The sequence below is a fragment of the Lycium barbarum genome, chromosome 11, assembly GCF_019175385.1.
Source record: "Lycium barbarum isolate Lr01 chromosome 11, ASM1917538v2, whole genome shotgun sequence".
NCBI lineage: Eukaryota > Viridiplantae > Streptophyta > Magnoliopsida > Solanales > Solanaceae > Lycium > Lycium barbarum.
This window is the reverse complement of record NC_083347.1, coordinates 115,723,882-115,746,455: the sequence shown is the minus strand read 5'-3', so window position 1 is coordinate 115,746,455 and position 22,574 is coordinate 115,723,882. Positions and strand designations below refer to the sequence as shown.

General features: G+C 32.1%; 1 long non-coding RNA gene across 2 annotated transcripts; it reads left to right on the top strand.

Moving 5' to 3' along the window:
• Window positions 1–15,254: 15,254 nt before the first annotated feature.
• LOC132619300 (uncharacterized) lies at window positions 15,255–17,903 on the top strand. 2 transcript variants are annotated; one of them, XR_009574660.1, is made up of 3 exons: window positions 15,328–15,479; window positions 17,124–17,578; window positions 17,651–17,903. It is a non-coding gene; the product is annotated as an uncharacterized LOC132619300 (long non-coding RNA). The 2 variants fall into 2 exon arrangements; XR_009574659.1 differs by having other exon boundaries at window positions 15,255–15,479; window positions 17,124–17,903.
• The last annotated feature ends 4,671 nt before the right edge of the window (window positions 17,904–22,574 follow it).

Here is a 22,574-nt window from a genome sequence, read left to right as displayed (position 1 = left end):
CAAGGCCGGTGAAGAATCTGAATGGCTCCGAAATTTCTTGGAAGATATTCCATTTTGGCCCAAACCTTTGGCACCTATATGTATACATTGTGATAGCCAAGCGGCAATAGGTAGGGCAGGGAGCGTCATGTATAACGGAAAATCGCGTCACATTCGATAGCGACACAATGCCGTTAGACAACTACTCTCTAGTGGTGTTATCACTATTGACTACGTAAAGTCAAGAGATAACGTATCGGATCCGCTAACAAAAGGCCTATCTAGAGAGGCTGTTGAAAGATCATCGAGGGGAATGGTGTTGACACCCAATTTTGTCCCTCCTTTATTTCAATTTATTTACTCGGACTTCTAATTTTATTGACAAGCTAAACACTCTATTTTCACTATTTTTACTATCAACATTACTAGCATTACTTTATCACAATTTTTTAAAGGGTTTGTCATCATTTTTATTTCGTAGGATTCGGTATTCGTTAAATAATTATACTTTATTTTTTTTACATATTATCACTAAATTGGTATACATGGTACTAGTTATTAAATTAGAAACCCAAAAAATAATTGAAATGGAGGAGAAGAGATCAACATTTTTCAGCCAATTAATGGCCCAAACGGACCAGCCCATTACCCGTGTTTTCAACAGACCAGCCCAATTCTTACACCAACTAACCGACCCGGTCCAGCCCATCCTAAATTACCTACCCGGCCCAAACTTATAACCCAAAAAACCTAATTTCCCTTTCTCTTTTCCATTCTTCATCCGCCACCCTCCTCTTCCCCTTTCCTTTCCCCCGCTTTCGTCTCCCTCCTCACGTTCCCCCCACTTCTCTCTGCACCTCCACTCTCCCCTGTTCCCCATGTTCTCTGCCGCCTCCACACACGCCTGTCCCCCGCTCCTTCGTCTCTTTCATACGCTCCTCTCTTTTCTTAAACCAAACGAAGCCCTATAAATCTGGGGCGAATTGTTCTGTTAAGGGGAGGAAAAAAAAAAGGCGGAAGGTCTGAAAATAAAATATCCCGACAAAACACAAGTTTTAACCACCTCAAATTTCCGAGAAACGGGCAGTTTTCATCAACTGTGTTTAAAAAAACATTTTCTTGAAATTCGGCCGAAAGGAGGGGGATCGATTTTCAGATTTTGGGAATTGATTCAGTGTTTAGGGACACTCACCATATTTCGACCACGATTTTCACTTTTCCGGTGAACTTTAGCCGGATATTACTCTAAATCACTATATTTTCATACCATCGAAATTTCGGGTTTAATCGGAGCACCCTCTGTTCGTCGTCTTCGAGTGTAGATTCGAGGCCCCGACGACCTCAGTTCATTGCACACAAAAGTGGTAAACTTCGATACCTTATCACTCATAAGCTTTAATTTCTGTTTTGGTTAAGATTCTTAGTTTATTCTGTTGTATGTTTAGTGGTTATGTAGTTTCATTGTCGTCGCGTTATTTGTTTGATGTTTGGGAGCTGATAGGATATTAATCGCTATTTGAATTTGAAAGATGTCTATTGTAATTCGGATGCTTAAGACTGAATTTCCAGGACTTAGGACACATTTAAAACCGAATATACATAGGATATACAGTGGGTTACCAAGGTAAGAAGAAGGTATACATTCGATATACATCTGATATACACATCGTGATGTGTATATCTTAGGTATATTGTGTGTATCATTAAAACAGGTAGTAACACATAAGGACTGTTTGTTACGATATAATTGATAGAGTAGATTTATATATGTATGAAAGCATGGATGAATCAATAAATTGTTTGTGAATTCTAAATCAATACTGGCCCGAGCACTGTATGTTAAGTTTAAATGATCTTTTCATATTTTTAAATACATGTTTAGCTAAATATTTGCACAAGGGTTCTTTTAGTATACCAAAATGTAGTGTTGACTTGGTGAAAAAATATGGTTTCAGCTGCTGTTTGATGGCAGCAGCCCCCTTTCGTTCAGTCGTCATGTTTTCTTCAATAACCATCCCCTCTGCATTCAGTTTTAATCACAGCTTCAAAATTGTGAAATCAATTTTGAGAGTGAAGTAATGGGATCTTATGAGTTGGTTTATTTTTTTTTTTTTTTAGATAGCCTTTTAACATACATCCAGATTTCAAGTTACAATACGAGTTGAACTTTGTTAAGTCTATCTCAACAGGATATGGGTTTGTTTTGGCCTCAATGGTTCTGAAGCATCCCTTAAAATATAAATGGATGTCCAACAGTCCTAATATGCATATGTGTGATTTTAAATTCACATGGTGAAATTCGGCTCTGCTGTTTTTTTTTTTTTTTTTTTTTTTTTTTTTTGAGAGAGATGTTTGTTCTGAAGAAATATATGTTGATTGTGTTTGACATGTTACTGTGGGATTGCTGGTTTTCAGTAGCTAATTTGGTTCTGCTGAATTAAAATTCTACCTAAGCAATATTATAAAAGATCTACGTGTGTTGTTTGAATATGAATTCTAGTGTTTTTCATTCTATATATGTTTTGAGCTGTGTCGCGATAGTAGGAGCTATCTGTAATTTTGTTGCTTGATTGTTACAGTTTACCTTGGACCTTAAGATCATATTATACTCTCAAATTTCTGCCAACTTACATGTTACAATTGCTACTTCTGCCTTGCCTTGCTAACAACCCAAATTAATCAATCCCTTGTACTAATTCTGCCACTACTGTTTGTTGCCTCTTCCTTTGCTTGCCTCATATGAATTCTGCATATTTCCACATACTATTGTCACTTCATTAATTTTAACTGAAAGAGCCATTTCTCGTGCCATCTTTATGCATCTAAAAGTTTTGCATTGTCATCTCCTCCTGCATCTCTCTTGCATACTTAGGACTGCTTGCACTCTGCTATAAAACATCTAAGTTTTATGTGCTAGTAAGCTCATTTGCAATATGTAATGGTCTGTAATGCATTGGTACTGACCATAGTTGTGCAGTTTATATATGTGTTTGTCCCCAGTTTCCTTGTTGTTCTTAAATGCCCAAATGTATATGTTAGCAATTTATGATTCTTTTAGTAGCATCCATAGACCAGGTATACTCTGAATATTATGTGCTATTGCATCTGTCCGAGCTTTATGTACGTCTATGTATGACAAACATTACACTGTTGGTTCTGCCTACGTTCGAATGTTGCCCTGTTTTGCTGTGTCTTAAGCGTATTTCGTGGCCAATTTGGTGAAGTTCAATACCGATGTTAGCAGCTGCTATCCTCTAAGCATGTTTTGTAGTTAATGTTGCTCACTGCCCCTGCTAATGCAGATGCCGTTTGCCTTAGTATCTTATGTAATTTTTCTTGCAACGTCCACTGCCACTGCTGGGCAGATTGTGTGCCTTAATATGTTATAAATGCTTTAATGCTGTCAAGGCAGTGAGGTTGCGTATTTATGTATGCACAAGGTATACTTCAAATATACACAGAATATACACAATCTACTGATCCTTTTTTTTGTTTATGTTCTACGTGTTTAACTTTATTCATTGATTAGATACTAATTCTTTTTCTTTCGTTATTATGCATGACTATCGCATACGAGTCCAAGCGACCCGTCATCTCCCGCATTCGGTGTTGGGCTAAAAATCCAACGCAATTTCTCTTTCAAGTCAGCCAACCTACAACCAAACAAGGAAATAAAATTTGAGCCAAAGCCCAATAAACGTGAACAGCAACAGTAGCGGACAGCAGCATTCTTTAATGGGATGAGCCCATTTGCATCATTCCTATTCCTCTATTTTTTTTATTTTTTTTATGTGCATTTAACGTGTATTGTATGATTAACATTTTGTTTGCTAATTTAGGTAAACCTTAGTGACGTTAGGGGTTTTAGTTTGGTAATGGGTAGTTAATTCCACAAATTACATTCATTTCTATTTCCTAAACTATTTATAGTATCTGTAACATTTACTTGGAGTAATTGATTTTTCAAATGGTATGCCTACATATTTTCAAGCTAAAAGAATCAAGATTCACTCTTACTATCTTAGAAGTTTTAAAATGTAACAAATCTTACACTAACGTTAGCTTATTCTAAAAAATAAAAGCCAATTAGTTTTAACGGATAGTTTTTTTTTCACTTTAATTCCTTTCCAACACTTGAAATACATATTTGTTTGAAAGAACTTTAGCACAATATATATATTAAACTATTAGTCTTTATATGAAACCTTTAAAATTTATTTAACATTAATCTTACAATAACTCTTTTAATTTATGAGTCGGCATAACTCACTCTTCTTCAAATACATATAAACATCACATGTCCTATTTCTTTTAGTTTATTTTAACTAAACTCTTTATGCAACTATTATTTTCTACAAGTTTTACTTTAAATAACTTTAGGAATATTTATAAGATATTTTCTTAAACATTTAAACATTACATTTACACTTAGCCTAATTAAATTTTAAGTCCGGTCGGTCAACCATTGTTAATGGGTCTTAAAGGATGCCTAATACCTTCCCTTTAGACTAATTGAACCCTTACCTAGAATCTTAAGTATCGCAGACCTTAAACAGAGTTAACTTTAGAAAATAACTTTAATAACTTTAGGTGTCCTAATTCACCATAAATAATTAGGTGGCGACTCCTTAACATAAACAAAAAATAGGAATCACCAATATGTTGTACTCCTTACTTTAACCCGGTTAAAATGGGATATGACAACTGGGGTTAAGGCCTAGGACAAGTCATCATAGCGATAACTCTACCTAGTAGACTGGAGATCCCAAGAACTAGGTTCAAAGAGATCAAACAAAGTTATGAATGACGGTTCAACATTGTCAAATAATTCAACCCATTCTCATGATGATGACAATGTTCAGAAACAAGGATAAAACCTTAAGGTTTTTTAATGAGTTAATAAATCATTAAAGTTTTTTAATGATTATCTAAGTTTGGCAGAACATGACCAGATAGTGTGTCTATAGGACTACATGTTTAGAAATCGCCTATGTGAGTGTGAAGTATAAGCCGCTTCAAGGGGAATGATGGTAAAGGCCCATTCTCTATGCATTCACGAAACCACGCGGTGTTCATGGCTGAAACGAACACAACCGTGAGAACCATAGATGGTTGAGGGTTAATTGTGTGACTTATGTTGTCTAGTTATACAATAAAGTTTGACCGTTCAAAGATATCACATCTACCGATTGATCGAGTATATCCGATATAAGTTCACTACGGAAAGTTCAAAGGGAAACCTACTTATTCAGATGCAATTAATCTTCGCTTGTATGTCACACACTTGTCCGTGCATTCCTTTAGCTTATAGCCATTCCCCATTCATGTGGGGGATTGTTGGGTTTAATTGATAGGTTGAATGGGAAATGGAGGGAAAAGAAGTGGAGGGAAAAATGAGTTGTTCCCTCTTGCTTTATGAAATAAGCATTTGTCCCTCATAGGTGGTGGAAAGAAAAGTTCTCCTACTTAAAAGTAGGAGCACTCCTTCGTGTTGCTAAAGGGTCAAGAAAAGGGTCTCCCCTCGCGCCGTCGTCGTCGCTCGGTTCGGTTCGGCTCGGCTTTGGATTTGGATTTGGTGATCTGATTGATTGATAATCTTTTTGGACCAAATTTCCTTCTTAAAACTGTCGTGTGATATACTACCTTCGAGTGGTTCGCAGTCACCTTAATTTGTTGTACCGCTATTTTGGTGAGTAAATCGTTCTATCCTGGGAAAAAAGATTCCAAAACCTCGGGTACATTGAGGGGAATAATTTCCTTAAGGACACACTGTGAATTCTGTGGGCTCGATTTGGTTTCCCATATGTTGTTCAAATTATTTTCCAGTTTCTGTTAATTTCGTTTTCTACAGTTTTGCATAATCTGTCCAGTTTCTGTTTTCTGTTTTCAGAAATTATTTTTTACTGTTTCAACGTTTTTGCAATACAGTTTAATAACATAAGCTACAGAACTCTAATGTACTCTTAACTACAATGTACTCCCCCCTTCTCAGATTATCTGTCGCTTTTTTGTTTTACACGTCCCTTAAGAAATTTTAACTAAGAGGGGTACTTTTGACTAATGTTATCCTTGTTTATATCTAAGTTATAATCTCTATCCATTAAATATTTTACTCTACTTATGTGTCATTTCCATCATTATATTGCAAAATTCTACTAAGGGTAAGATGGAAAAAACAATTAATTATGCCTTGAACTTCTAAAACGACAAATTAATAATTTGAGACAACTATATGTAATAGCCACGACATATAATTGAGACGTAGTTCGATATTCAAAGTTCATTGGTCCGACAAATAAAATACGTGTCGGATGAGAGACTCGCTAATTAAGAGGTTAAAATGTAAGGAATTTCGACATTCTTAAATTGAAAATATTTTCTATTACTTTGAGGAGTATTAGGGAAGGGGATCGTATGGAGACACATATTGAGAACTAAACTTCCACCTACAATGCAAGAGACCTCCACCGATAGCATTAGATTGTATTATTAGAATATAGAGGGAGTCGATATATTATTTGCAATGAGATAGGATGTAAAACGAGTATGCGTACTAACAATACATGATAAACGTATTTGAAAACAAAAGTACTCCGTAATACTAAAATAAACAATCTCTGCATAACAATCTACATGTTATTGTTTACTGGTATAACAATTCTGATATTACTTGTTTACTGTATAATAATTGTAACTTTATAATTCATCTTATTAGGATTTCTTACATTATAATTCCGCACGACTAGTTCGTCAATCAAACAAGCAGTCAAGGTGGTTCGAAGTCATGAAATTTTATCGAGGGACCACACCTAATTAAATCTCAATATACACAATCTTGAAATTTCCTATATTCTTTTTGCTATTGAAACAGGCATCCTTGAGCAGCAACTATAATCGTGTGGGCTATCTTGGTTATAAGAAACCGGGCAACATTATTGCTAAAAAAGAATGTTGGGTGTGTGAATAAAAGTTTCACATTAAAAGCTGGAAAAAAAAAGTTTCATATAAGGCATAGCGACACTCGATCTTAATGGTGTGAGATCTTTTGAAAAAAATATATTCGTAATTAGGCTAAAATTGAAGTATCATATCATATTAAGAGTATGTTTGGGCTTGTTGTGCGCAACAATTAGTATTAGAGCCTTATGGTCGGTCCAACGGGACGAGTATAGGATGGCGAAGTCATGTGTATAGCTCGGTTTACTGCCGTCTAGGCGAGCTTGAAGACACACACACAAGAAGAAATTGCATGCGGGCTTCAGTAGCCAAAAATACTTAAAACGATGTAGGTAACACACGGTAAATGTCCAAATAAGCTCACGATGAGAGATTATTTGATGAGAGATTATTTGATGTGCGAATAAAAAGTTCTACATTGATAGTAGAGGAAGTTATATATATGATATAGGACACTATATTAAAAAGACAAATTGACATAAGTAGTCGTTCACCAAAATAATAGCCACCTATTATATATTTGTTGTAATAATATGTTTAATATACATTTTTATACAAAATATTTTATAAACGTGGCTCAGATAAGGAGGCTTGAAGGCCCAATGAAATCGATATGGAGAGACGTAGTCAAGGCAAGAAGTCAACCAAGCCAAGAGGAATTCATTTTGTTTGGAGTAACAATTATTGCCAAAGCGATATTTCAGAGTGACCAAAGTTGCAAAAGTTAATTTTTAGTTGCAACAAATATTGCAATTATTTTCTTTGGAGTCGTCATTGACAGAAAGTTAACCACCTAGATAAAAAGTAAGTACTCTCTAGCCTGTACTAGGCCACTAGCAATTTACCTATACTTGTCCATGACAAAATTTAGGGCAAATTACATACCGATCGGACAAAAATAATTACATTCACTAGTCAAATATATATACTATTATGTATCAAAATGTACCTTTTTTTATATATTATATATTAATATACAAAAAATATACATCTGCTGGCTATTATTTTGAGGGGTGGTTATTCATGCCAAATTCTCAAGAATTTACATGCATGTGATGCTTTTTGTGTCGTATTTTTAAGTTGTGTTTACCCGTCAAATACTTTGTAACTACTGATTACATTTTAAAAACTATAATTAAAAGTGACTTTATTTCAAAATCACTCCCACTAGGGTCTAAACTCTAAAGTTTGCTTTCTTATATACTATTACCGCCATCTCCCGCGTTTTGCCGACATGAAATTTGCTTAGGGTATTTCATAATTTTAACAAAATATTATTTGCAAATATTGAAATTATTATTTATAAAATATTTGTTAGTTCTTGAAGTTGAAAAATTATTTGAGTGATACTAATTTCGAGTAATGTGATGGTGTTTTTATTGAAAGGATAAATCGCAGTCGACGGATGCGTATCAAAACAATTTAATGGACAAAACAAAAATTAAAGACCACCCAAAAAGAAGGACAATCCGCCGTCTCCGGCAGACTTTTAGTTATGCCTTAAGGCAAAATTAAGGCAAAGTTTGCCGTCTCCGGCATAGGTTCTATGTAACTTCGTCCAAATAGGCATAAGTTCATAGAAACGTATGCCTTGCTATATAATTATTATTTTTGATTTTGCTGGGTTTCAAACTTAAAACCTCGAAATATTTCGATCACCTTTTTAAACAAAGAATAAAAATTAAAGACCAGCAATTTGTGGGACAAAAATTAAAGACCACCCAAAAGAAGGACAATTCGCGCAAAAAATGAATTTGATATGAAGAGACGTACTAAAGGCAAGAAGTCAATCCAAGCCAAGAGGAATTCATTTTTTTTTTTTTTTTTTGAGTAACAATTATTGCCACAGCTATATTTTAGAGTGACCTATGTTGCAAAAGTTAATTTTTTATAACTTGTTCGCGATAGATATTGCCACTATTTTCTTTGGAGTTTTCATTCATAGAAAGTCAACCACCTAGATAAAAGTAAGTACTCTGAACTAGCTATTAAGCTATACTTGTTCATGGGAAAATTTAGGACAAGTTATCGATCAATAATTACATTCGCTAACATATCAAAATATATATTTTATGTATATTATACATTAATACACAAATAATTACATTTATTTTCTATTATTAGACGGTTATTTATATCAATTTCTCAAAAATTCACATGCATATGATGTTTTTTTTTGTCGCATTTTGAAGTTGTGTTTATCTGTAAAACATTTTGCAAATGCTGGTTATATTTCAAAAAATAGTCATAAAAGTGACTTTATTTCAAAATCACCCTCACTAGGGTCTAAAGTTTGCTTTCTTATATTATCGGCTTCTCCCACATTTTGACGACATGAAATTTGCTTAGGATATTACATAATATCAACATTTCTTTTATAAATGATTGTTATTTCTACCTCCAACTTAAATTAGAAAAATTGAAGTTGAAAAATTGTTTGAGGGATATTGATTTCAAGCAACATGATGGTTTTCACTCAGAAAAATTAATTTTTTAAAGCAAAATATATATGCAAACACAAATTCAACTTTTAATTTTTTTTTTCCAATGTTTACGTTACCTCCAACCAAATATCATTCAAACGGGTAAAACGTTGCAAGCTGCAAACACATAAGAAAGAAATATGTGGGGCGACTTAATTAAGACAAAAAAAATTACGATGATATTAACGGGTAAGGGGAAAAATATCTTTTTCCTAAATTCCTCTTTCCTTCACCTAGCTTAAATAGCTAGATTTCTATATTTTTATTATATATAAGTGTAATATGAGGACTAACACATCATTAAAAAGTTGTACCATAAGCATTACAAATTGTACACTTTAATCAATTACTTCTTTATCTCACGTGGACATATGTCATATTACTGAATATGTATTCTCTTCTCATGTATACAACAGTTGTACCATAAGCATTACAAATTGTACACTTTAACACAACAATGAATACTTGTACCAAAAGTTACATAAATTGTACACTTTAATCAATTACTTCTTTATCTCACGTGGACATATGTCATAGTACTGAATATGTATTATCTTCTCATGTATACAAAAGTTGTATCATAAGCATTACAAATTGTACACTTTAACACAGAAATGAATACTTGTACCAAAAGTTACATAAATTGTTCACTTTAATCAATTACTTTTTTATCCCACGTAGACATATGTCATATTACTGAATATGTATTCTCTTCTCATGTATATACGTATGCACTTCAATTTTAATTCTCCGACACATTTATTTCCTCTGTGCACTTTTACTTGTTCACTTTTGACTTTTCATGTTCTTGCTGAATATTTATTCTCTTCTCATGTATAGACGTATGCAGTTCAATTTTAATTCTCTTACACAAATTTATTTTCTCCGTACACTTTTACTTGTTCACTTTTGATTTTTCATGTTCTTTTTTACTAGATATTAGTGTTTTAAGAGGACTAACACAACATTGAAAAGTTGTACCATAAGCTTTACAAATTGTGCACTTTAACACAACAATGAATATTTGTACCAAAAGTTATATCAATTGTACACTTTAATCAACTACTTATTTATCCCACGTGGACATATGTCATAGTACTGAATATGTATTCTCTTCTCATATATACACGTATGCACTTCAATTTTAATTTTCCGACACATTTATTTCCTCTGTGCACTTTTACTTGTTCACTTTTGACTTTTCACGTTCTTGCTGAATATTTATTCTCTTCTCATGTATAGACGTATGCAGTTCAATTTTAATTTTCCTACACAAATTTATTTCCTCCGTGCACTTTTACTTATTCACTTTCGACTTTTCATGTCCTTTAAGAATTAATAAATCCCACGTGGATATATGTCATGGTACTGAATATTTATTCTCTTCTCATATATACACGAATGTACTTTAATTTTATTTCTCCGACACATTTATTTCCTCCGTGCACTTTTAGTTGTTCACTTTTGACTTTTTACGTTCTTTAAGAATTAATAAATCACACATGGATATATGTCATAGTACTGAATATTAATTCTCTTTTCATGTATACACGTATGTACTTCAATTTTAATTCTCCAACACATATTTATTTCCTCCGTGCACTTTTAGTTGTTCACTTTTGACTTTTCACGTTCTTGCTAAATATTTATTCTCTTATCATGTATACATGTATGCACTTCAATTTTAATTCTCCGACACATATTTATTTCCTTTGTTCACTTTTACTTGTTCACTTTTGACTTTTCACGTTATTTAAGAATTAAAATGAAGCACTCCCTTCGTCTCATATTACTTGCAATTGGCCACATTACTTTACTTGACTTTTCACGTTCTTTAAGAATTAATAAAAATGAAGTACTCCCTTCATCCCATATTACTTGACCACATTATTAAAAATATATGTCTATTTTTCTATTCTATATTTTTCTTCTTCTTATATATAAACGCCCAAGGTGGACGAACACAACAACAATAAGCTGTACAAAAAGCAACTGAAATTGTACTCTAAGCAGGGACTAACATGTGTACATTTCAGAAGTTGAACATTAATTCTACCTCTGTTGTGTTTACTTTTTAATTCCCCACAGGTCCGCAGTGTCTTAATTGTCCTTTTATTTCCTTCATTTGGCATGTACTCCCTCTGTCTCAATTTTAATGTCTATGTTTGACTAAACATGGAGTTTAAAAAATAAAGATAAATTTTTAAATCTCGTGGTTCTAAATTAAAAATGTGTATAATATAATAAAATATCCTTTGAATCTTGTGATTATAAACTTGACATGTAGGATATTTGAATTGTCAACTTACTAAATATAAAAAGAGGCGGACATAACCAAAATAAGACAATTTTTGCTTAACAACAAACGCCCAAGTGGACAAACACAGTAACAATAAGTGTACAAAAAGCAAATGAAATTGTACTCTAAGCCAGGACTAGCATGTGTACATTTCAGAAGTCTAACATTAATACTACCTCTTGTGTGTTTACTTTTTATGTCTCCACGTGTCCGCAGTGTCTCAATTATCCTTTCATTTCCCTCATTTGGTATATACTCCCTCTGTCTCAATTTAAGTGTCTACGTTTGACTATACACGGAGTTTAAGAAATAAAGATAGACTTTCAAATCTCGTGGTTCTAAATTAAAAATGTGTATAATATAATAAAATATTCTTTGAATCTTGTGATTATAAACTTGACATGTAAGATACTTGAATTGTCAACTTACCAAATACAAAAAGAGGCAGACATAACCAAAATAAGACAAATTTTAACAACAATTGAGAAATTAATGGAAAAAATTAGACGAAAAGAAAAAAATATGGAGACTCACTAAGAAGAATCGTAGTATCCTTTGAAAAATATACAAATCATAAAGACTAACTAAATTGAGTAACTAAATTAATCATGTTGGGCCCCGTGCATCGCACAGACATAGTTTGCTAGTATAATAGATAAGTGCCAAGGAGGGACGAACAGAGCAGTCCCTCCTTGTACCCGCTGCTTTTCAAATTGTACCGCAGTGAATATTTGTGCCAAAGGCTATATAACTTGTACACTTTATTCAATTATTTTTATATCCCACGTAGACATATGTCATAATACTTAATATTTATTCTCTTCTCATGTATAGACATATGTACTTCAAATTTAATTCTCCGACATTTATTTCCTCCGTGCACTTTTACTTGTTAACTTTTGACTTTTCGTGTTCTAGCTGAATATTTATTCTCTTCTCATGTATAGACATATGCAGTTCAATTTTAATTCTCCTACACAAATTTATTTCCTCTATGCACTTTTACTTGTTCACTTTTGGCTTTTTACATTCTTATAGAAAAAGTACCAAAAGCTATATAATTTGTACACTTTATTCAATTATTTTTATAATCCCACGTAAACATATGTCATAATACTTAATATTTATTCCCTTCTCATGTATAGACGTATGCACTTCAAATTTAATTCTCCGACATATTTATTTTCTCCGTGAACTTTTACTTGTTCACTTTTAACTTTTCATGTTCTAGCTGAATATTTATTCTCTTCTCATGTATAGACATATGCAGTTCAATTTTAATTCTCCTACACAAATTTATTTCCTCCATGCACTTTTACTTGTTCACTTTTGGCTTTTTACATTCTTAACATATTTATTTCCTCCGTGCACTTTTACTTGTTCACTTTTAACTTTTCATGTTCTAGCTGAATAATTATTCTCTTCTCATGTATAGACATATGCAGTTCAATTTTAATTCTCCTATACAAATTTATTTCCTCCCTGCACTTTTACTTGTTCACTTTTGGCTTTTTACATTTCTATCTATATTTTTTCTATTATATATAAGCCGTGAAGGAGGACGAACATAGCTTAAAAGAATTGTACAAAAAGTTATTTGAGTTGTACAAAAACTTGGCTTTACTTGACCACATTACTAAAAATATATGTCTATTTTTCTATTCTATATATATATATATATATATATATATATATATATATATATATATATATTCCTAATATATACAAGTGTGAAGAGAGAGCTAACACAACAATACAAATTTGTACCACAAGCTATATAAATTGTACATTTTAACGAACTACTTTTTTATCCCACGTGGACATATGTCATAGTACTAAATATTTATCTCTTCTCATGTATACACGTTTGCACTTCAAATTTAATTCTCCGACACATTTATTTCCTCCGTGCACTTATACTTATTGACTTTTGACTTTTCAAGTTCTTTAAGAATTAATAAATGAAGTACTCCCCCCGTCTCATATTACTTGGCCACATTACTAAACTACTTTTTCACGTCACGTGGACATATGTCATAGTACTAAATATTTATTCTCTCCTCATATATACACATATGCGCTTCAATTTTAATTTTCCGAGACATTTTTATTTCCTCCGTGCACTTTTACTTATTCATAAATGAAGTACTCAGTATTACTAAAAATATATGTACAAATTACTTGTACATTTACAAAACCAAGATAAAATTAATTAAATCTTTCCCATCTTATCCTCTTTGTCCCATATTACTTGGTCACATTACAAAAAATATATGTCCAAATTACTTGTTCATTTACAAAACCAAGATAAAATTAATTAAATATTTCTCACCTTACCCTTAGTAATAAATGTTCTTGAAAATAGTGAATTTTGAATAGAATGTATTTATTGGAGAGAGATATGGATAAGAGAATAAAATACATATTTTATATATGATTTCTTAAGGGGCGTGCAAAAGGAAAGTGACAAGTAATATGGGACAAAGGGAGTACATATTTTATCATAATATTCATATTTATTGGTGTAAGTCTCAATAGCCTTCGAAAATGAGTAATTAATGTGAAGGGTAAAATTAGTAATAAGAACAAAAATTTCGTTCTCTTGATATGTTCACGTTCTTTAAGAATTAATAAATGAAGTATATATATTATATCATAATATCCATATTTATTGGTGTATCGTCTCAATAGCCTTAGAAAATGATTTTTAAAATGAGTAATTAATTTGAAGGGTAAAATAAGAAGAACAAAAATTTCTTTTTCTTAATACGTGGACAAGAACAAAAATTTCTTTTTCTTAATACGTGGACAAGTAAAAGTGAAGGGAGGGAGTGATTTTTATTCCCATTTTCCTTCTTTGTCAATACTTTACTTATTTTACTCTCCTTTGCAGTCTCTGATTATTGTTTCTATATAGTTATAAAATGTATTACTATATATTTTCATTTCGAAATTAAAGTTTGGTGATTTACGATATAACATATATCTTTCTAATTTTGATTTCTTTGATTTTTTTTAATCTATAATTGTTAATATAAAAAATTATAACATATTTTTTAATTAATTTAATAAAAATATTTTATTAGTTTTGCTGTTAAAAAATTCAATATATACAACAATGATTCTTATGTTTGGATCTGATCAGTTAGTTAATTGAAATGAATATCAACCTGTCGATATTAAAGAATTTATAAGAAAAAATCTAGAATCAAAATATTAATTTTCCCTCATATTCTTACTAATTTTTTTTTCACATCGACAAACAACTTTCGACAATGAGAAAAAAGTCCGACTCTTTCTATCTCGAAGACTTAATTCCATCATATGTTTTTAATTTTTGAACTTCATTTTTTAATTATAACTAAAGGAATGGTACATAAAATACATTTTGTATATGTTGCTATATATAATTAACAATTATAATATTTTTAAAAGTTATTTTCAAAATACAACCCTTAAAGCCTACCTAATTAAAGTGAATAGACATGTACGATAATATATTGTATTAAGGTTTGTATATTATAGAAATGTGGGTTTCAACATGGCTGCTTAATGCCATTTACAAATAGATTGAGGTTAATTTGGACATTTAACATTAATTATCAATGCTACTTACATGTCTTTTAGTAGTTTATCTATATCTCTACGTGGCTATATTGCGTATAACTTTCAAAGAATTCTTGTTGCGTATTCTAGTTAAGAGTTAGTTTCCTTTTCAATTGCTTTGAACTCCTCTTTGAAAAGTATTATCTTCTGATATGGTAAGATATATGTCGTATTTGTTTGGGTTGTCTTCGTACTTTTTTTGTTCTTCATGTTCTTTTTCTCTTTCTTTTCGTGTTTTTTTTTTTCTCTTCATAATTCATAATTTGGCAATTTTATGGATGTTGTAAGGTGCAATTGGTTGTCGGTAAATGACGGCAAAGATACATATCATGGTGGTAATATCATTTGCTTTAAGACTTTTTTTCGAAGATTAGAATTGCGATAAAAGGAAGACTTTGATCTTCAAATCTGATTTGATTCTTTGGTCTAGAATAAATGGTACACAGATACACATACTAGCTTATTAGTGCAGAATTAAATTATAGTACCAAAAACTTTCTTTATAAATTGTTGTTGTTGTTTATTTGCTGGAATTTTGAACTTATTTAGCAGTTAGCACTACTTATTTGGGGTTAAGTGCTTAAGTTCACAGAAGAAGGAGGATGATGAGAAAGGAGAGTTTCCAAAGAACATTGGAGGTAACATATAGAAGAAATGACTCGATTTCACTTGCAAGACCGTCAAATTCTCAAGCTTAAATATTGAGCAAATTCATGCCTAATTTATCTCTTGAATGAGACTGAGCAGCTGAAAAAGTATTCCTCCCCCCCAAAGGAACGTTTTGGGTCTTACTGTTATGATTTTATAATTGATGATGGTGGAAAAGTTCAGATTTAAAGAACAACTTGCCCAATGTTCATATGTTTTGTAGCTCACTTGACTATCGGATCAGGAATTCCCTTATCCCTTTGTGTATTTTTTTTTAATCATTTTAACATGTTGGATTAATCATATTGTTGGGATCTGCTTTGTCGTGCATTTTATGAAAGCATCTTTCACTTACAATGGATTCTTCCAAGGTAACCAGAGTTATCCATTATCAGTTTCATTATAAATGTGTTCATAAATTTACCTGCCTGATTTCATTTAGGCCACAAATTCTCATGCTTCATATTTCCAGAAAATTAATTAATTTAATTCAGCTAATACAACTTCGAAAAGTACTGCTTGAATGTGCGACTTATTTATATTTTCATTTGATACCTTTTCTCTTCCAGTAAAGTACGTTTGCTACTCGATGAAGTTTTGATTCTTGATAATATGGAATAGGATAAATGTTCAGTACTTTAAGCATAGTGACTGCATGTGCTTTATAAGATGGCTTTCTGTATTGACAATTTTTGACTATGGATACTGAATTGAATGTTTGCTCTACTTTATAAACTGTAATAAAAGAATTTTTGATTTAATTGCACTTCATTTACAACCATTGTTCGTCTCATTCATTGCTTTTTAATATTTTTTTCCGGACAAATTTATTTTAAGTAAATGAGTTATATGAGGAGCAACAGTCTCTTAGAAGCTTACAGAAATTAGATAAAGTGTCTATAGAAGATATATATGAACTCCTCTTTGGATGTTGCATTTCTTATGAGAGTGTAGAACTTGAAACACACTGAAGTATGATTTAGGATATAAGGTGGATCTACTATTTTCCTAATTGTATAAGGAAAGATTTTGAAGCCGATGGATAATTACCTAAAAAGAATGATTGGACTGCTTTGCCTTATCTAATAAAAAAAAAAAAAGATGCTTGAACTGCTTTGCAAGTCACATGATATTATTGTTGTCCTGTGTAGATATGATGCTGGAATCGGATTTCAAATCATTGGAGCTCATACAGATTAAGAGGAGCTGTTAGACCGAGCAAGGGTTCAAATTTATCTCTTCGAAAGGGTTGAACACTGTGAAGTCCACAGGAAATTTTAAGCAATTTTGTGATGAATTAACAAATGGTAGGACTATGAGTGAGAAACTTCTAGAAGTGGTAGCAATGGTTAATGAGCCGTCAAACTGATCATTTACTAACACTGAAAGCAATTAATAAAATAAAAAGGAGCCTGTTCATTGTTGCCTATATTCTTCGGCAACTTGGGTTCTTGATTATGTTCGGCGAAAACTCGGAATTGAATATGTGATGCAACAATTGCTGGAAATACAATTTATGAGATATTCTTGGTACTTTTGCAGTAACAGTTCTGGTGCTCTAAGGAGGAGTGCCTTTCTTTGCTTGCGTTTACTTCTTCATGAAAATGTAAAAGACTCATCTTTTACCTTTTGAATTTTTTTAGACTTTAAAATCATGTTATATACTATTGATATGCAGGACTTCGTTCACATGGTGATGGATACAATACTGATTTCGGAAAATCTGAAGGTCGATGGGGAGAATGTATCACCTGCCAACCGTACAAAATTCATAACTGAATCTTTTGTTCTAAAACATTGTAAATAATATTCAACCATTAGCATGTGCGAATTTCCTTTTCAATCTACCTCGTGGTTGAGAGAAATACACCTGACTCGATTAGTGCCACTACAACTTGAAAATGCTATGCAACATTATGTCTAATAATATGAGCCCGTTTGGATTGGCTTACAGCTTAAAGCTGTTTGCAGCTTATAAGCTGAAAAAAATAAGTTGGGGTAGTCCAACTTATTTTTTTTGGCTTATAAGCTGTTTTCAGCTTATAAGCTGCTTTAGATAAACTAAGTCAAATGGGTCCAATTATTTTTTTGAGCTTATTTTAAGCATAAAATGACTTTAAGCTGGCCATCCAAACACTCAAAAAAGCTGAAAACAGCTTATAAGCTAACTTATAAGTCAATCCAAACGGGCTCTATGTTAAAGCTGTGTTGTTAGCTGATGTTGCCGACGTACAACTTACTGATTAGCACGGCCATACACCCCTAGTCGGGGGCGGAGCCACATAGGGCCAAGGTTCGAACCCCCTTCGACGGAAAAAAATACTGTTTATACATGGTTAAAATTATTTTTTATGTGTATATAGTAGATGTTGAACTCCTTTAGCTTCTTCATATATTTACTTTTTTATATATTGAACCCCCTTAATGAATATGGTGGCTCCGCCACTGCCCCTAGTATATAGCTAAGATGATGCTATTCTCCCTCCTCCTGTTTCCTTGGATTAAGGATAGCATATTCTGACAGTTTTAAGCTATAGTGCATCATAAGTTTAAGGAATATAGATATGTAAAGATTACAAACATGGCCACTCTTTTCGTTTTAATAATGTGACGTAATATGAAAGTGTACATAATTTTAATTGAAAAAAAAAAGTTTTAAGAACTTGTGGTCTTCAATATATCATAATTATATATATGTGAATATTATTGGGAATGCGAACAAGCTCCATATTGCATTGGTAGCTAAAAAGAAAAGGAAACTACATTTAAGATTTAGTGACACTCTTCTGGTGTGAGGCTTTTAGGAAAATCGTGTAGACTTAGTCCAAAGCGAATAATATCACACCATGTTAAGAGTATCTTTAAGCTACTTTAACCCAAGGTATCAAAATCAATGGTTCAACGAGACAAATATGAACATCACGAAGTGATGGCGTATGCCTGACTTAGTGCCTTTGCCCGTCTATGGGCCGATTTACTATCTTTACCCGTAGCTTTTAAGACACATAGGAAAAAAGTGAGTTGGTTGGTGACCATAAATACTCATTTGATGTGGGTGATATACAATTAATCTTCATATAAACACATGAGGTGATGGGTCATGTGAACTTAGTTCGAGGGTAGATTATTGGTGTACGAACAAAGTCTACATTGGTAGCTGAAAAGAATAAAAAAGCTACATATAATGCATATGACACTCGTAATGGTACGAGATTTTTTCTGAAAGCCGCGAGGATTTGGCCAAAGCAGACAATATTATGTTATGTTAAGAATATCTTTGAACTGCTTTATCCCACGTATACATATAAACACATGCAAAAAAAGAAAAAGTAAAACGACAATTGATATTGCATGATTTGACTCTCGAGAATATTAACCGGGTATGTATAACGAATATTTATTAAATTATTTTTAAATATACAAATATCATTCTTTTGTAATGAATTAATAAAGAAAAAATGTCACGAAAAGCTAAAGGAGGAGTAACAAAAACTAAATCTTAGAACACTCCACCTAGATAGAGTCTTGAGAATATGTGTTGGATGTTTCAAAATCTTTCACATTCTTGTATGTGGACAATTTCTTCTTCAGTATGAGTCACTTCAAATACTGTGACCAACCGCAAAATCTTTATTGCGTGTGATTCAAATTGAATTGAATTAGGTAAGATACTTTTTATGCGTTAAAGCAAGATAGCTGATGACATTATCACGATATAGATGTAGGGACCATGAATATCATGCTGGAAAGTTACACGTCAAATTTGGTCATGTTCGCAGAATTAATGTGGTTGCATTGTTTACGTATTTTTATCCCTGTCACAACTAAGCCTGTTAACCGGTTTGAATCGGACCGGACCGGTAACTGGTTAACAAACCGGCCGGTTTCCGATTCAAAAATCGGAACCAGCCAACGGTTCCGATTTAACGGTTAAATAACCGAAACCGGACCGGTCCGGTTCAAAAGTGGCAAAACCTCTTTTTTTTTGTTTTTTTTTGTTTTTTGTATATTATATATATATTATAGTATTTATTAGTATATTGTAGGTATATTTACATATGTTATATTTATTTATAAGTAAGGTTTATATATTAACTTACTAACGGCAATACAGGCAGCATATATATATATATATATATATATATATATATATATATATATATATATATTAAGTTATATGCTTAAGTTATACTACATATACCTAAAATATACTAAGAATATACTTATATATATCAATATGCTTAGGTTATATAACTTATATATATATATGTGTGTGTGTGTTTAAGTTATATGTATACTATATTGACTTATAACTTATATATATATGTTTAAGTTATATGTATATTATATATACTTATATATTATAACTTAAGTTATTTATAGCTTAATTTTTTTCTAAGTTTATAAATTCGTATTTTATAAATTAAGTATATTTATATTATAAGTATATTCTTAGTATATTTTAGTTATTTTTCAAGTATATAACTTTCTAGTTTTTAATTTAAGTAGATGTATATTATAAGTATATTTTAGGTATATTCCTAACTTAATATAAGTAAAAATATGAACACAAGTAAATAGAAGAAAACTCAATGAGCCATATATTTTATTCATTCTTGGATAACATTTATTTGCAAGATGTATTTTTTTTTAACTTGCAAATAATACATGAGTTGCAAAGAAATAGTAGAATAATAAAATCACCAATTCTCAATCATTTGGTTAATTTCCCCCATATCATATTCGGCCATGGAGTATCTTCAAAGTCTTCCATTTGGTCCAGTCCACTTGCTATCAAATCTTCAATCTCTTTCTCTTCGCCTTCCTCCGCTTCTAAGTTTTGGTTGCGTCACTCCGATCTAATCCAATCGCGAATGCACACTAGTACTTGCAAGCTAAAGCCGGATAATGAGTGTCTATGGTCTCCAATTTGTTGTCTTCCTTGGCTAAATGCACTCTCCGAAGCCACCGTTGATACTTGAACCGTAAGGATATCTCGAGCCATTCTTGAGAGTATCGGATGACTTGCCTTGTATTTCTTCCACCATGCTAAGACGTCCAACTCATTTAGGTCCTTGATATCCACATTTGACTGAATCAAACAAAAGTGATATTCATCAAAGTTTGCATTACAAGAAGGAGTTGGATGTGAATGTAAAACTTTTAAACCCGACAAGCCCTTTTTGCTACTTTGAGAAGTAGTAGGGCGTAGAGCAACGAGTGTAGCATGTTCTTCCAAATTAGAATAATGAGTAAAAAAAATTCTAAACTCGTCATCAATAGCGAGTTCGGCTTCAGCTAAAAATGGTTGAACTCCCTCTTCAATTTCTAAAAATGTATAAATTTGACCAACCAATGCTTTAGTATAAGACACTTTTAAACAAGGATTTAAAAGAGAACCCAATATAAATAAAGTTGGGATGGGAAAAAAATACTTCTTAAATTTTGTTGTCATATAAAAAATAGCTGCTTGATAACCGGTTTTATATTTATACTCTTGTAAAACTCTAGCTATTTCCGCTAAGTAGGATAAAGTCCGGTTACCGTGGGATAGAATTGTTTAGAAAAAGCAAGAGTTGCATAATAAAAAATTTCTAAGAGTTGAACACATTCCTTAACATCTTCCCAATCCGTAAAATTTAACCAATCATCACTATTAATATTATATTTGTTGTGAACTTGTTGTATGGGAATCCTATACTCATATGCTTGTTGTAGCATAATGTAAGTGTAGTTCCACCTAGTCTCAATTTCTACTTGAATTTTCCTAGGTCTAAGGTTATTTTCCACACAAGCATTCTTAAAATCTTTAATTCTTCCCCTATTAGCATTACAAAAAAGAAACGCAACCGCATCTCTAACTTTTTGAATAGAATCGTCAAAACGCACAAGACTATCTTTAACAATTAAGTTTAAAATGTGACAACTACATCTAACGTGAAAAATATTTCTTAGCGGAGGGTTTAGTTCTCTTTTTAAAAGACCAATCGCCTTTGTATTATTAGAAACATTATCTAAAGCAATACAAAGTGTTTTCTATAAATGTTAAAAAATCTCATAATAGTAGACATTGAATCTGCTAAAAAATTTTCATCGTGACGACCTTTTCCTCATCATATAAAAAAGCTATAATTCTTTTTTGCATAACCCAATTGTCATCAACCCAATGACATGTAATAGCAAAAAAATCTAACTTGTTAAGACTAAGACCCAAATCAGCGGTAAGAGAAACATTACAATTTAAAGAATTAAATACATGGCACAAATAAAATCTATATTTTTTATACAAATCTATAACATCCGCTCTACAAGTACTTCTAGGAATACCCTCAAATAACGGATTATAACAACGTTGAATGTAAGTAACAAACCCCAAACCCGAAGGAAAGGAAAATGGTAAACAATCATAAGCTACCATTTTAGCTATTTCTACTCGCTCTTTTTTCTTGTCATACTTAAAATTTTTACCGGTTCGTGGGTCTATCGTCATTTGAATACCTCCCACATTTGAACCCGTTTGCTCTCCCCAAACATCCATATGTTTCTTTCTCATATGACCATTTAGTGTACCCGTTCCACCATCCTTACTAGTTTCTTGCTTA